This window comes from Octopus bimaculoides, chromosome 9 (assembly GCF_046866305.1).
Source record: "Octopus bimaculoides isolate indiv1 chromosome 9, ASM4686630v1, whole genome shotgun sequence".
Taxonomy (NCBI): domain Eukaryota; kingdom Metazoa; phylum Mollusca; class Cephalopoda; order Octopoda; family Octopodidae; genus Octopus; species Octopus bimaculoides.
In genome coordinates this window covers 70,399,075-70,415,565 of record NC_142936.1, presented here as the reverse complement: position 1 = coordinate 70,415,565, position 16,491 = coordinate 70,399,075, and the positions used below count along the sequence as shown (strand labels likewise).

General features: G+C 37.5%; 1 long non-coding RNA gene across 15 annotated transcripts in view; it reads right to left on the bottom strand.

Moving 5' to 3' along the window:
* Positions 1–16,491, bottom strand: part of LOC106868037 (uncharacterized) — a 61,255-nt gene that overhangs the window by 16,585 nt on the left and 28,179 nt on the right. For 3 of the 15 annotated variants that reach the window (XR_016243184.1, XR_016243178.1, XR_016243182.1), the window contains exon 4: positions 2,241–2,297. The exons of 7 other annotated variants lie outside the window; for them this stretch is intronic. This is a non-coding gene — a long non-coding RNA (uncharacterized LOC106868037). Of the gene's footprint in view, positions 1–2,240; positions 2,298–8,556; positions 10,928–12,720; positions 12,866–16,491 lie in introns of those variants that run through there. 5 more of the 15 variants (XR_008264912.2, XR_016243181.1, XR_016243176.1 and 2 more) reach the window with 5 other exon arrangements.

Below are 16,491 nucleotides of genomic sequence, written 5' to 3'. Positions count from 1 at the left end.
AAATTCCAACCAGGAAAACAATATACTTATACGTACATTCACAATTATTCCATTCATTGATCTTCTTCGGCTACTTTTCCGGGAAGGGTCGTGGGGGTGGAGTCTCTTTGCACTTTCCCCACAGGGTTCTATCAGGAGGAACCATCATTACCCTTTCCGGCCAGATTCCCTAGCGTACCCAACTGTGACTATGGATATTATGCGACCATTTTGTTCTTGGTCTACCCCAAGAAGAATCCGTCTTGTGATTCATTCAGGTAACATAATCGCATGTTCGTAGTACAATGGTAAATTAATTAATTTAATCAATTTAAACGTCTGAGTAAACTTGTATGGCAGACTAGGGAAGATACATAATAACTCTTATATAAAAGAATAAACTGATAAAACACACACGCACATACACACAAACGGATAAAAATAAAGAGAGTAAAATGTATAGGTAACAAACAGTGAAATCGTTGTTAAATATTTTTGTGGTCTAAGTGAATTGAAAGATCTTATTTATGGTTGCCGGATCCTTGAAAATACATTGTATCTCTAACCTTGGTTGGATTTTCAAGATAATTGTTTTTAAAAAAATGTTCTCTCTCACAGACTGGTGAATAATCTCTACAAGAACATAAAAGTGATTCTATACAATCTCTTTCTTTCTTTCTCTCTCTCTCTCTCTCTCTCTCTCTCTCTCTCTCTCTCTCTCTCTCTCTCTCTCTCTCTATCTATATACCCACATGCATATACATACACATATACACGCATACATACACCATATATACATACATAACCGTATATTTACATATATATATATGTATCTCTCTCTCTCTCTCTCTCTCTCTCTCTCTATCTATCTATCTATCTATCTATCTATATGAATGAGAAAAAGGAGAAAATGGAGAAATTGACATGTCGACATCAGTTTATTGAAAGATATTCAAATCCATATAATGAAATTCCTGTCCTTTCCATATCCAATTAGTTAAGTTACAGAAATTAAATTAAATTAATTTAATTTAAATTTTCATACTGAAGCTGGTTAATTGGGTATTTCATCAGGGAAGAATTTTCCCAAAAGGGACTTACATTTCAACGTGTTGGTTGACCTAAGAGTCCATTTACATGCGTGAACACATGAAAAACCAGTCTCGATTTTAGCATTTAAGAGACGTCTCCAAGAATATAAGATCAGGAATAATTCTTCTAGACAAAGAAAGCAAAAGGAGTTTCCAGGCTTATAAGCAGTTGCCTTGCTTATGATCTCCCACTCCACAGAAAAACTATTTTCTTGTCTTTCAACTCCCAAATAAATTTACTGAGGCTAGTAGAAGACCTATTCCTATTATTAAAGGTGTAAATAAGGTTACAGACGCGTTTCTTGACAAAATTCTGCGTAGCCCTTATGTAGAAGAAACTTTTAGCCTCAGATATCACCTTACATCTATAAACTACTAATTTAATTTAATTTAATTTCAGTAATTGAACTAATTGGATATAGAAAAGGCGGTAGGACAGGAATTTCATGACATGGATTTGAATATCTTTGAATAAACTAGTATCTACATGTCAATTCCTCAATTTTCTTCTTTTTCTCATTCATAAATATTTTAAATACCTATATATATATATATATATATATATATATATATATATATATATATATATATATATATATATATATATAAGCAATGTTAATTCTCTAAATGAAGTATTAACAGTAACTGCACGATAAAGTGTAGTATATTGCCACTTAAGTGTGGCTGACCCCTAGGGGTGGATGTTACTGTTGCTTTTAGCCCCAGGAGGACATCTCCTCCAGCTGGCTTATCGACACACGACTGTGTCCTGTTTGCCAAGGGAAGTTATCCCTCTCACCACGATCTGCAGCACGAACGGATCCGGATTTCAGGGTTATTTCCCTTCGTCGGCGTTCGATAGCTACTAACCTTGGCGAGAGAGACAAAAACCTGGCAATCTTATATCTACTTTTCCAGTGAAATTCTTCACTGATATCGAAAAGGTGAAAACAAGCAATGTTAATTCTCTAAATGAAGTATTAACAGTAACTGCACGATATATATATATATGTACATACATATATATCAATGCAAAACTAATATATTTAGTTTTCACTGAACACTGGTATAAACCGGAGAACTAGGATGCTAGCATTCCTTAAAGAATTATAGGTCCTTGAAAAAATTATATATATATGTGGTTGTGTGGTAAGTAGCTTGCTTACTAACCAGATGGCTCCGGATTCAGCGCCACTGCGTAACAACTTGTATGGGGCATTCAATTGACTGAAACAAAAAAAAGAATAAAAGAATATATATATATATATATATATATATATATATATATATATATATATATATATATATATATATATATATATGAGTATCAAGATGTACAGGTGTCAATTCATTACGGTCGTTTGACTGATTAATAAAAACATTACATCATGTGAAAAAAACCGTTCTCTTCAGATGACCACATAGACTTCAAACATAAACGATATTCAATTAACATTCTTTGGGTGTGCAGATTATACCGACCTAGCAAAGTGCCTCAGTTTAAGCATCTAATTCAACGGAATCTTATCTCTCTCTCTCTCTCTCTCTCTCTCTCTCTCTCTCTCTCTCTCTCCCTCTCTCTCTCTATATATATATGTATGTATGCATTTATGTAAGTATATATGTATGAATATATATCATCATCATCATCATCATCATCGTTTAACGTCCGCTTTCCATGCTAGCATGGGTTGGACGATTTGACTGAGGACTGGTGAAACCGGATGGCAACACCAGGCTCCAGTCTGATTTGGCAGAGTTTCTACAGCTGGATGCCCTTCCTAACGCCAACCACTCAGAATATATATATATATATATATATATATATATATATATATATATATATATATATATATATATATATATATATATATATATATATATATATATAGTGAGAATTTACAAAAGAAAAACAAAAGACGAAGACGGGTGTGTAAACAACAAACAGATGTATTAGCTTAGCGCTCGTGAAGTGAGGAAGTCTTTTACGTTTCGAGCCTACGCTCTTCGACAGAAAGGAACACAGAAATAAACAGGGAGAGACAATAGAAAATGTTTAGTGGCTAGCGATATATATATATATATATATATATATATATATATATGTACACCCGTGTATATATGTACATACATACTGTTATATGGACTGTTAGATATGTAATTCGTCTGACGTTCCGTGTGTCTTGTGGTTCGTCTGAGTTCATTGTTTCATTGTTGTTGTCTTGTGGGACTGGAGTAGTAAAATGTCATTGATATATATATGGCGGACATGACTTTTGTTTATTCATAACGAACATTGGGTGAGTGCGTTCTTTGTATGTAATTGAACAATAAATGTAATAATTAAATTGTATAACTCGTTATGTTATCTCTACGAGTCACCCGAGGGAAACATAACAGAGTTTATTGGCGTCGCCGAAAGGACCGATAGGATACATGCTTACTTTACCGTAAAATTATTCATCGTAATAACAATGGCTGAAAAACAGACAGTAGAACTTATTAAATTGTTTAGGGAACAAATGGACAAGCAAATGCAACAGCATCAGAGAGATATGGACGCTCTGTTAAAACTGTTTGGTGCTCGACAAGTTGAAGGCGATTCTAGTGGCTATTTTTCAGCTGCTTCAACAACAGTGTCGATTCCACCATTTACTGCATTTGATTCAGCGACAGAACTATGGCCTGATTACTGGTCAAGATTCCGTACGTTTGTGGCTGCTAATGCTGTACCTGAAAAACGCATGGCACAAGTGTTCCTGACCAATCAGACTGCTACTGTTTACAAACAACTTGCTAATCTGGCTACCCAACAAAATCCGCCTAAAGATATCAACAACTTGATAATGGACGAAATCGTTGACTTCATGAAGGAACAGTTCGACCCTAAACTTTTCATTGTGAGAGAGCGTTTCAAGTTTTGGAGTGATATGCAGCGGAAGCCAGGCGAAACTCTCCAGGAGCTGGCAGCACGTATACGCCAGGATGCAGCTACCTGTGATTTTCCAGCGATCACCAACCCACAGGATGAAGCTCTGAGACAGAGATTCATATGTTCGGTTAACAATGAAGCGGTTCTGAAGGCGCTTTTTAAGATAAAAGACTCAGAACTAGATTTTGCCCGTGCTGTCCAGGTTGCCATTGAGACTGAAGACGCAGCAAAGGTTGCTAAAGAAACTGTATACGGTTCCAAAACCAAGCAGGTGTACAAGGTCCAGCAGAACAGGAATAAGAGTCCTCAAAAGAAACATCAGCAGTCTTATTCCACAAACCAGGAGAAATGCTACCGATGTGGAAAGGCCCACAAAGCAACAGACTGTCCTTTCAGGGAAACCAAATGTCATTTTTGTGATAAAAAGGGTCATTTGCAAGCGGTGTGTAGGAAAAAACAACATCAGCAACGCAATGGTCATTCACAAACTCCCGTGAAAAGAATCACAAAAGCTGAGCTAGTCAAGGCGATCCTAGATGAAGTTTCCCGAGACACTCATAGTTTAATTGTGCCAGTAACAATCCAGAACAGACTGTTCACAATGGAATTGGACACTGCTACTACAGGCAATTTTGTTTCCTTGTCAGTCTGGAAACAACTTGGAAGACCAAAGCTGCAAGATGTCAAGCATCGCTATGAATCTGCCAGCAAGCACAACCTGCCTGTTCTAGGAACTTTCATGGGCCAAACCAAGGATCCAACAACTGGTAAGCAGGATCTTATACCTTACATAGTCACCAAGATCTCTGATCTTAATTTGCTGGGTCGGAATGCTATCCAGACTCTGGGAATTTCCGTAGACACTGCTCTAGGTTTGAAAAGCATAGACAGCCAAGCTAAGAGGGAAGGTGCAGAAGGGATGTATCCAAAGACCTCAAGCGAGCCCTATGTTTCCCTGCAGCAAGATTGTCACAACATGTGTGATGAATTTCCAGATCTTTTCAAGCAAGAATTGGGATGTCTCAAGAACTTTGAACTGGAAGTGAAGTTCAAATCGGACGCAACACCAGTCTTTCACAAGGCACGTCCGGTCCCATTTGCTCTTCGTGATGACCTGGCCAAAGGTTACGAAGAAGGCATCGCCAAGGGAATCTGGAAGCCTGTTCAATTCAATGAATACGGAACGCCAGTGGTACCGATTCGTAAAGCACACGCTTCAAGCAACCTGAAGCCCAAACTACGGATTTGTGGTGACTACTCTGTGGGAATTAATGACCAACTTGCTGATCACCGTCATCCAATGCCACTCCCTGCTGAACTGATGCAGAAACTCGGAGGTGGATTCGGATATACAAAGATAGACCTTGCTGATGCCTATAATCAGATCAAACTGGCTTCAGAAAGTCAACGCAGACTCGCACTCAGCACTCACCGTGGAGTACTCCTGCAACAACGACTCCCTTTCGGAATCAAGTCAGCACCTGGTTACTTTCAGGAGATCATGGAAAACCTGACCCATGATCTACCTGGAGTGGCCGTCTTCCAGGATGACATGCTCGTCAGTGGGAAAGATGCAAACAGTCACTTAAACAACCTAAAGTGTCTGCTCACACATCTAAGCGACAATGGACTCAGATGTCGCCGTGAAAAGTGCCAGTTTGCACTACCCAGTGTAGAATACCTTGGACACATTTTGTCGACTGAAGGGATCACTAAGGGATCCAAAGTCGAAGCAGTCTTAAAGATGCCATCTCCAACGAACGAATCAAGCTTGAAATCTTTCCTAGGTTCAGTTCAGTTTTATGGAAAGTTTATCCCAAACCTAGCCAGTATAGCAGAGCCACTCTATTGCCTTACAAAAAAGTCAGCTATTTGGAAGTGGGGAGATGAGGAACAGTCAGTTTTTGATCACTTGAAAAATGTACTTTCATCAAGTCAAGTTCTGATACACTTCGATCCAAACAAAACTTTGGGACTGGCTTGTGACGCATCAAACGTTGGTATTGGAGCAGTCCTGTTTCACCGCTATCCTGATGGAAGCGAGCGCCCAATATCCAATATGTCCAAGACTCTCACTTCTGCACAGCGTAACTACAGTCAAATTCAAAAGGAAGCCCTAGCTATCATATTTGGCTTGCAGAAGTTTTACCAATATTTGTACGGTCGTAAATTCGTACTCGTGACTGACCACAAGCCACTAACATCACTATTCAGTCCAAGGAAAGGGACGCCACTTCTCGCTGCTAACAGACTAGCACGATGGGCCCTGTGGCTGAACCAGTTTTACTACACCATTGAATATCGGAAATCAGCAGATCATGGCAATGCTGATGCCCTCAGTCGCTTGCCATTCGGTGATGACAACGACTTTGACAGAAAGGAAAATGGTGAAGACATAGACATGGTGTGTGCCATCAAAGCTCTTAGTATTCAAGTCCAACCTGTGGATGCTAACGTCCTCCGTCAAGAGTCAGGGAAAGATCCAGTGATATCTACAGTGATGCGCTACGTCCGTGAAGGCTGGCCACCAAAGAACATGGAGATCAATGACGAAGTCAACAAGTTCCGTAAGTTATCAAACTCACTTAGTATCTGTCATGGATGCCTTATACATGGATCTAGAGTTGTGATTCCACATAGCTTGCAGCCAAAGATCCTCAATCTTCTGCATCTCGGACACTTTGGCATGGAACGCATGAAACAGCTAGCAAGAACTGCTGTATATTGGCCTGGTATCGATGCTGCTATAGAGATAGCCAGTCGACGATGTGATTCATGTAACGAACATCAAAGGCAGCCATCTAAGCCTCCAGTTCACCCATGGATGTTACCAGAAAAGCCGTGGAGCCGCTTACATCTGGACCATGCAATAAATTTTATGGGTAGAGATTGGCTGGTGATCACAGATGCTTATTCCAAGTACCCATGCATTCATCCCACTTCCTCCACGTCCTCCAAAGCCACTTTGAATCTGCTTGAGGAAGACTTTGCGCACTTCGGATTTCCTCACACACTGGTCACCGATAATGCACCAACTTTTACGTCTGAGGAGTTCCAGAGCTGGTGCAAAGAACGCGGGATCACACACCTGACAGGGGCACCTTACCACCCAGCTACCAACGGAGCAGCGGAACGTTTGGTGCAGACCTTCAAACAAGCTCTGAGGAAGTCTTCTCTTCCGCCAACACGAGCACTTCAAGAATTCTTGATGCAGTACCGGAGAACACCAACATCCTGTGGATTCTCTCCAAGTGAACTTTTGAATAACCGGCAGATACGAACAAGGATTGATTCTCTGCTGCCATCGCCAACACACATTGCTCAAGGCAAACAGTCTAAGGAAGCACATAAGTCTCAGGTGACTCCAAGCTCGGCTGATGTCGCTAAAGTTACCAGGCAGTACAAGGCCGGAGATCCTGTGTATGCACTATACTATGGACCTCGCCGAGACAAAGATCCCCGATGGGTACCAGCAATCATTAAGAAGTCATTGGGTACTCGCTGCTTTAATGTGAAGGTCATACCTCATGGCCCGATGTGGAGACGACACTGGGAACAGCTGCGACCGCGGTACACAACTGAGGAAGACAATGAACCTGGTGATGCAGAAAACACTGTATTTGAATTTGCAACAGATCACCCGATGGAGATCTCGGAAACTGTGCCACTAACACAAAGACAAACCAGACCCAAGACCATGTTACCCGTTCCAGAGTATGGACCAGACAACCCAAGACGGTCCAAGAGAACCCGTAAAACCCAAGAGAGACTTTGCTGTTGATATTTCTTGTGTAGCATCAATTTCAGTGGGAAGGTGTTATATGGACTGTTAGATATGTAATTCGTCTGACGTTCCGTGTGTCATGTGGTTCGTCTGAGTTCATTGTTTCATTGTTGTTGTCTTGTGGGACTGGAGTAGTAAAATGTCATTGATATATATATGGCGGACATGACTTTTGTTTATTCATAACGAACATTGGGTGAGTGCGTTCTTTGTATGTAATTGAACAATAAATGTAATAATTAAATTGTATAACTCGTTATGTTATCTCTACGAGTCACCCGAGGGAAACATAACACATACATATAAACATGTGTACTTATATACAAACATACATGCATGCATACGTACATACGCACATAATTGTCGTTTGTTTACCTATATGTGTGTATGTATTTGCGTGCGTTTCTATATCAATGTGTTTATACATATACATTTATAATGAATTCATATATATTTGCAAAATATATTGACACACAAACTTTCTCTCTCTCTCTCTCTCTCTCTCACACACACACTCTCTCTCTCTCTCTCACACACACACGCACACACTCACACAGACACACAGACACAGACACAGACACACAGACACAGACACACGCACACACACACACACACACACACACACACACACACACACACACACACACACACATACACACACACACACACACACACACACAAACAAACCTAGTAGTAATCAGATGCAGACATACATACAAATGTCAGCACATGGCTACACACCAAAACCAACAAAATTAATTACAATCTCATTAATGATATTAAAGCAATTTTATTTATCGTCGGCACGTTTTTGTCCATTCGAGGGGTAAGCCACTCCTCTATTATTGGAGAAAGTCAAACTCGTGTTTTACCTTTGCCACGCACAAACACACGTATTATTATTAATCTACCTTAGTAATGAAGAAGTAGTTCGGTTAATTATGATAGAGTTTATTTTAATACAATGTTAATGTGTCATACTCGTGTATATATTATTTTCATTGAGAATATCAATCTAACAGTGAGGATTACTGAGATAAGATTAAGTTAGAGTATTTTTCGTTTTACATAATCTTTTCACAATAAAACTAGCTTTCACGATTGTTACAAAAGTAACGAATAAAAAAAGTCTCTCCATGATTTTCGTTGTTAGTTTCCTGGTCATGGCTGTGTGCTTGGGACGATCACTTCTCAACCACATAGTTTCAGGTTCAGTTCTACTGTACGGCACTTTGGGAAAGTGTCTTCTGCAATAACCCCGGTCCGGTTACGGCCTTGCGAGTGGATATAGTGGATGGAAACTGAAAGAAGCCCGCTATGTGCATGCATTTGTGTGTGTGTATGTATGTGTGTGTATATATACGTACATACTTACATGTATACGTATATACATATGCATATGTAGGCACAGGACGTCACAAAACGTAAACAACAAAAAAATACGAAGTACCAGAACATGGAATATGAATTTTTTTTTGTGAACAACGAAAGAAACAAATGGAAAACAAGACAAACAACACAAAGAACGACCCTTCATCAGTTGTCGGCTGTTTTTCTAATCCGTATTTCGAGCATTTCACGATAAGATACACCTTCGGTAAAACAGTTGCTCCCACAAAGCAAATTAAATAAAATTTGAGATTTTGCGGAGGGTCAAAATTGGTGACAAAAACAGGACAGTGAAAAGAAACAGGAAGGGCTGCTAAGCCTAAACGAGGTTGTAGTGGCGAACGCGAAGAAACAAACTTGGATAGGAGACAGACAAGAATACATCTTCCTTGTTCAGCTGCAACAGGAAGAAAGAATGAAAAACAAGTTAGGAGAAGAAAGAAAAATGGCCGATGGTCACGTGGGAGCCACTTGAGCAAAGGAGGAAGAGTGAGGGAGAGAGAGTGATAGATAGAGAACTGTGAAGGGGAGAAGATAAGATTTGGAGATAGGATAAGAAAGAAAAAAGAGAGCGAGAAGGGGAGGTAAAAGAGTAAGAGAGAGGAAGATATATATATAAACACATACAAAATATTAAGGATCCAAAGGAATCAGGTACTTAAATGATAGGCACCAGGTTGGGTCGGATTAACTTGTAAACAACAGCTTTAATCGAATATATACCTATATAGTTACGTACATATGAATCGCCTATACGACCAAACGCTTTATATATGCAAAACAAGAAACTAATGGTCACTATATGACCGTCCATGACAATTAACTACCCCAATGTATATATATATATATAAAGTAAACAGAAAACCCTATAATTTTCAAAAGGTACCTGGAAAAATTCCTCTAGGAAACACCGGACAAACCACCTACACCTGGATACGTCTCAACCAACAACAACTCTCTACTCAAGTGGTCCATGATGTCCCGAAATGATTAACTAAAAGACTTTTCTAGGATGTGCTATTGAGTTAGTCATGGCCTGGGCCGAGGTATATACATATAAATATTTCAGGGTGTCTGTGCTTTTACCATCTTTTCTTTACATCACATGGTAGATGAGCGTCACTGTCATACAAGCGATGTCCTTTCGTTTTTTTAATCATGGAGGAAATATTACCTTGCTTGGTAACGCGTGAAGACTTAGAAAATCTGCCTTAACAACGAATTCCGTCTCACCCATGCAAGCATGCAAAAGTGGACGTTAAAATGACGACGAAGACAACGACAATGACGATGATGTTGCTGACGACGATGCTCTTAAAGCCAGTAAGTATATCATCTTCAGAGAAGTTACATTCTTATGAATATTTGATAACAGTTCCATCAAATATGTATGATGAATTCTTTTCTCAATGCCAAATTTAGACAACAAAGACACAAAATGGAAAGACAGAAAATTGATAAAATTATCAAGAGAATATTTCATTTCCCTTGCGATAAACAAGATTTGCTGCTAATACTTGGCACTGTTCTGTATGGTAATGTTTGAATGAGAATTTGAAAGCAATAAAAAAATATATCTATGGTCTTCATGATTTCTCTTAGAATCATCTGCACAAATAAAAGATGGGATGCGTTAGATTAAATAAACGTTATTGCTGATATCACCAACAAGGTCTAAATCTGTGGGAAGTGTTTCTTTTTTCTCTCTTTATATTCATGTTTTGATTTTCTCCAGTCAATTCACATGAGTTTCTGAAAACAGAATTACATACATACATAACATAAATACATACATACATGCATACATACATAACATAAATGCATACATAAATATATAACATAAATACACACACGCGTATATACATACATGTATGTATATACACACATACATGTATACATACATACATATACTTGCATACACGTGTATATATGCATGAATGTATTCTCATATATATATATATATATATATATATATATATATATATATATATATATATATATATATATATATATATATATACATACATATATAGTTGCATAAATACATATATGATAACATATATATGGTTATACACACACACACACACACACACATATATATATAATTTATATATGACATTGTGATATACGATATAATATGATATTACGAAAGGATACATACGCATATATTCTTGTACACACACGCACAAACACACTCACACATACACACACATATACATATATATACAAACGTGTATATATTCATACATGTATATATATATATATATATATATATATATATATATATATATATATATATATACATATATGTATACACATGCATGTATTCTTATATATGTAAATGAATTGATACATAAATACATATATATCATTCATATATATATGTAAGTATGTATGTATGTATATGCATGTGTGTGTGTATATGTATGTATGTATGCATGTATTTATGTATGTATTTATGTATATGTACAGTTGAAATTTACAGGAAAACAAAAGACGAAGACAGGTGTATAAACAACAAGCAAGTGTATTGGTTTGACGCTCGGGAAGGTGAGAAAGTCTTTTACATTTCGAACCTCCGCTCTTCCACAGAAAGGAACACGAGGAAATAAACAGATCTCGAAAGGATGAAAGACTCAGTCGACCTCGGGAGAATTTGAGCTCAGAACACATAGACAGACGAAATGCCGCTATGTATTTTGCCCGATGTGCTAGCGATTCTGCCAGCTCATCGCTTCCTGTAACAATATATAATATTAGTTTCAAATTTTGACTCCGGAGGAATTTGAACTTAGAACGTGGACGAAATGCCGCTAAGCATTTCGCCAGGCGTGCTATTAACAATAAATATTAACCATTTATATTGTACGTACGTAAACATATAATCAAGCAAGTTACTACAAAAGTTTAAGAGTAATGATAACGCAACAGAACCATCACTAGAGCAACAGGACGGTATATCAGCAGTATCAATAAAGCAAAGAACAAAAATTGCTTTACTCCGTATTCTAATCCCGCATAGCTTTTTCTTTTTTCTTTTTTTTTTATTTTCATTTTTCTGGGTGTCGATAAAATTAGGAACTGTGAAATATCCGAGTCGCTATATTCAACCCCCACCTTGTTTCAATGATAAATATCTAAATGATAAAATTGATATTGGTTTCGAATTTTGGTACAAGGCCAACAATTTCAGAGGTGAGTTCCAGTCGATTACAACGACCCCAGTCTTCAAATGGTACTTATTTTATCGACCCGAAAGAATGAAAGGCAAAGTCGACCCCGGCGGAATTTGAACTCAGAACGTAAAGACGGACGAAATGCCGCTAAGCATTTTGCCCGGCGCGCTAACGATTCTGTCAGTTCGCCTTGTTAATGATAAAATTAATGTTAAAAATTGTAGATCGTTGGACAAAATGCCTTGCAGTATCTGCTCTGGCTTTTTGCGTTGTGAGTTCAAATACCGCCGAGATCAACTCTGCTCCTTGTAATTTCATACAGATCTATAACAATTAACGAAAGTATATGTAGTATTAAGCCATACTCACTCTCGTGTGGCGGATAGCTGCTCTTTAATTTGCAGCCTATTGCTTGTGTGTTTCACAGTCGAAACACATGTCCTCCTCACTCTGCACATTATCTTCTTGCGATCCACACAGATTGTTCATCAGTTTCTCATTGTCTGTTAAAGAACTGAGAAGTTCCAGGGGTAAAATACACAAGAAATTACGCTTCTTTCTGGGGATGGGGTGCACTTTATGGTACCTGAACATTACCTGTCGCTCACAAGTCCCAAATGAGTGGCCCGCAGAAAGATTTTCGTATTAACCGAGAAAAATACAGAATAACCAGTAAAAATGGTTATAAAATGTATGCCTGTCTATATAATTGGTTGTTAACAACTTCAACGCATGTTTTCATAAGCATTCAGTAACTGCCGTGAAAACCGTTAGAAAGGCCGAATTTTCCGGAACAACGGCATAATGAAATAAAAAAAAAATTCAAAACTCCAGAAAATCAAATATTTAAGCATATTGTAGTAATTAAGAGCCACATCTAATTGAAAAAAGCTTTTATTATTAATTTATTGAAATAAAAAACTTAATAAAAAAACTTTAATTATATTAACGAAACTATCGAATCAAAACCGAATCGAATTAAAAATACCCCTCGTCATCATTGTCGTCGTCGTCGTCGTCGTCGTCATCGTCATCATCATCATCATCATCATCATCATCATCATCATCATCATAGCACTGGGGTCGATGTAATCGACTGGCCCCTTTCCACAAAATTTCAGACCTTGAGCCCATAGTAGAAACATTGACACAAGAGCCGATGGCTTTGTTTATAATTTCAGCAAACAAACTGTTTGCTGATCAGTGCCGATGTCTGCACACTAATAATAAATCATTATTTGCATCTGAATAGAGAGATCTTTTATTTTTAATTAATTAATATGCGAACCAAAATAATCACGTTCTACATTTTTCAGAAAACCTCTTTACAGATATATTCTGTAATCTTTTAATAGTTTGTGCATGAATATTTCTATCCAATGGGAAACCCAAATTAATGGAGTTAGTTATTATTAGATGTTCACAATCCATATTGCAAACATCATAATACTCAGACAACTATTTTATTTTCCAGTATAAACCATTAATGATGGATTGCCAATGAATTATAAAGATAAAAGACACACCATTATAATAAACAATGGGGAGGACAATTTTTGTCCGTAATGATTAAAAATAAATGCTTGTGTTTCATTTATTATGCAAATACTGAAATATCAAAAAGAGACAAAATGGGAAACTTTTATACTCTTACTAATACTGCTCATAAAACATTCGCAATACTAACAATGTTGTTTTCAAATTATTACATTCGGAAATGCAAAAAAAAAAAAAAAAAAAAAAAAGAAAAGAAAAAGAAAAAAGTAGGTGGAAGGAAGAGTTAATTTTCAAGCATTGAAAGCAATACACGTTTCTCTCAAATAATCGATATTTGGGTTCCTACTAACTAAAACAATTTTGGGGTTCCTATGTAATTGTAAAACACACACACACACACACACACACACACACACACACACACACACACACACACACACACACACACACACACATACATGGTAGTTGTCTACTCCTTATACAGCGTTTGACGACCTGCTGTATCTACACCTTAGAACCATCATGGCGTCTGATGTAACTTTTTAAACCAGACAATGTTCTGAAAAGACACCCATATAGATTGCACATCCGATTTGGACCACCAAGAGCTGCAGATAAGTTCTGATCTTTGTAAATCTTAAAACGTCTTTTAAGGCCTCCGTTAGAATTGAAAACCTTCTGGTATACACTTCATTCAAAGGTGTGCACAGACATATAGGCAGAATAGTTGGTGGAGGTTCGTTTTCCAGGGGTTTGCAAATGAGATTTGAGTTCAGAAAAAGAAAAGCATGGTCTGTCACAAACTGTGCACACAAAAAAGGTCATTGTCATTCACCTTCTCGATCGTAACATTCTTCCTTAGATCTCTTTTGAGTCTTACATGCGTTATCCTGGCCTCTTCAAACGCTTTCACTCCACTCCACACTTCTGATCGTCATCCAGCTCGATCCGAAGCAAGGGTTTCTATGTCTTCTGGATCCATTTCAAGTGACTTCATAATAGTCCTTATGCCGTCCTTAAAACTTTTTTTAGGTTTACGCCGATAGCGTTTCCCCTCAGCAAGCTCACCATAAAACAGCTGTTGCGGCATGCGTTCATCCGCCATTGGAACAATATGGGCACACCATCTCATTTGGTTCCTCAAAATCATAGCTTTAATTGAGGTGATGCCTGCAGATGCAAGGATATCTGTTTGGAGTAAAAGAACTCCATTTAATGTTTAAAATGCGATGAAGGCATTTTTGGTGGAATTGTTCTAACAATTTAAAATACCTTTCACAAGTCCATGTTTCACAAGAATACAACACAATATCCAACAAAATATCTGTAAATATATATATATATATATATCTTTTTTTTTCTTATACGTATATATATATGTATATTTTTACTTTTATATATATATTATTTATATTTAAATCTTACTTTATATTTTCCAATTACATATCTTTTACTCATTATATTTATATATATATTATCCTTTTACTCTTTTACCTGTTTCAGTCATTTGACTGTGGCCATGCTGGCGCACCGCCTTTATTCGAGCAAATCGACCCCAGGACTTACTCTTTGGAAGCCTAGTACTTATTCTATCGTCTCTTTTGCCGAACCGCTATGTTACGGGGACGTAAACACACCAGCATCAGTTGTCAAGCGATGTTGGGGGGACAAACACAGACACACAAACATATACACACACACACATATATATATACATATATACGACGGGCTTCTTTCAGTTTTTGCGTCTACCAAATCCACTCACAAGGCTTTGGTCGGCCCGAGACTATAGAAGAAGACACTTGCCCAAGGTGCCACGCAGTGGGAATGAACCCAGAACCATGTGGTTGGTAAGCAAGCTACTTACCACACAGCCACTCCTGCGCCTACGATTTATATTTAATACTTATTCACACTTCGTATCTTTTTTATGTATATATATGTATATTTTTACTTTTATATACATATTATTTATATCTAAATCTTACTTTATTTATATTTTTAAATTGCATATCTTTTACGTTTTTATATTTATATATATTATTTATATTTAATTTTTATTTACATTTGCAAATCACATATCGTACTTTTTATTTTGCTTTTTTCCTATGTATGAATGAGTTACTCCGCGTCGGTCACCGGAGGGATATTTGTTCACTTTATAGAACGTCTGAGTGTCGGTTTGCTGTCTGGAATGGGATAGCTTACCTTATAGGTAGAAGCTCTTTAACCTTGGTTAGTAACATACATACATGCATACATACATACATACATACATATGAAATAAAATGACAAGGGACTTGCTAATTAAGGAGCTTGCTATTTGTAATTTCAAGAATAAATCATCATCATCGTTGTCGCTTTCAGAGTTGTCATTGCCGTTAACGTCTTTGTCGTCATTATCGTCGGCGTCGTTGTCATCACCATCATAATGATAATCTTCGTCGTCGTCGTCGTCATCGTCATCGTCATCGTCATCGTCATCGTCATCGTCATCATCATCATCATCCAGCAGTTCAATATATGTCGAACTGCTTAAGTTACGGGTTATGAAAGTAAACTCGGTTACACCCCCACCCCGTGTGTTTGTCCGAGATTACGGTTATGTGTCGCAACGTTACAGTTCGATAAAAAGAAAATGAT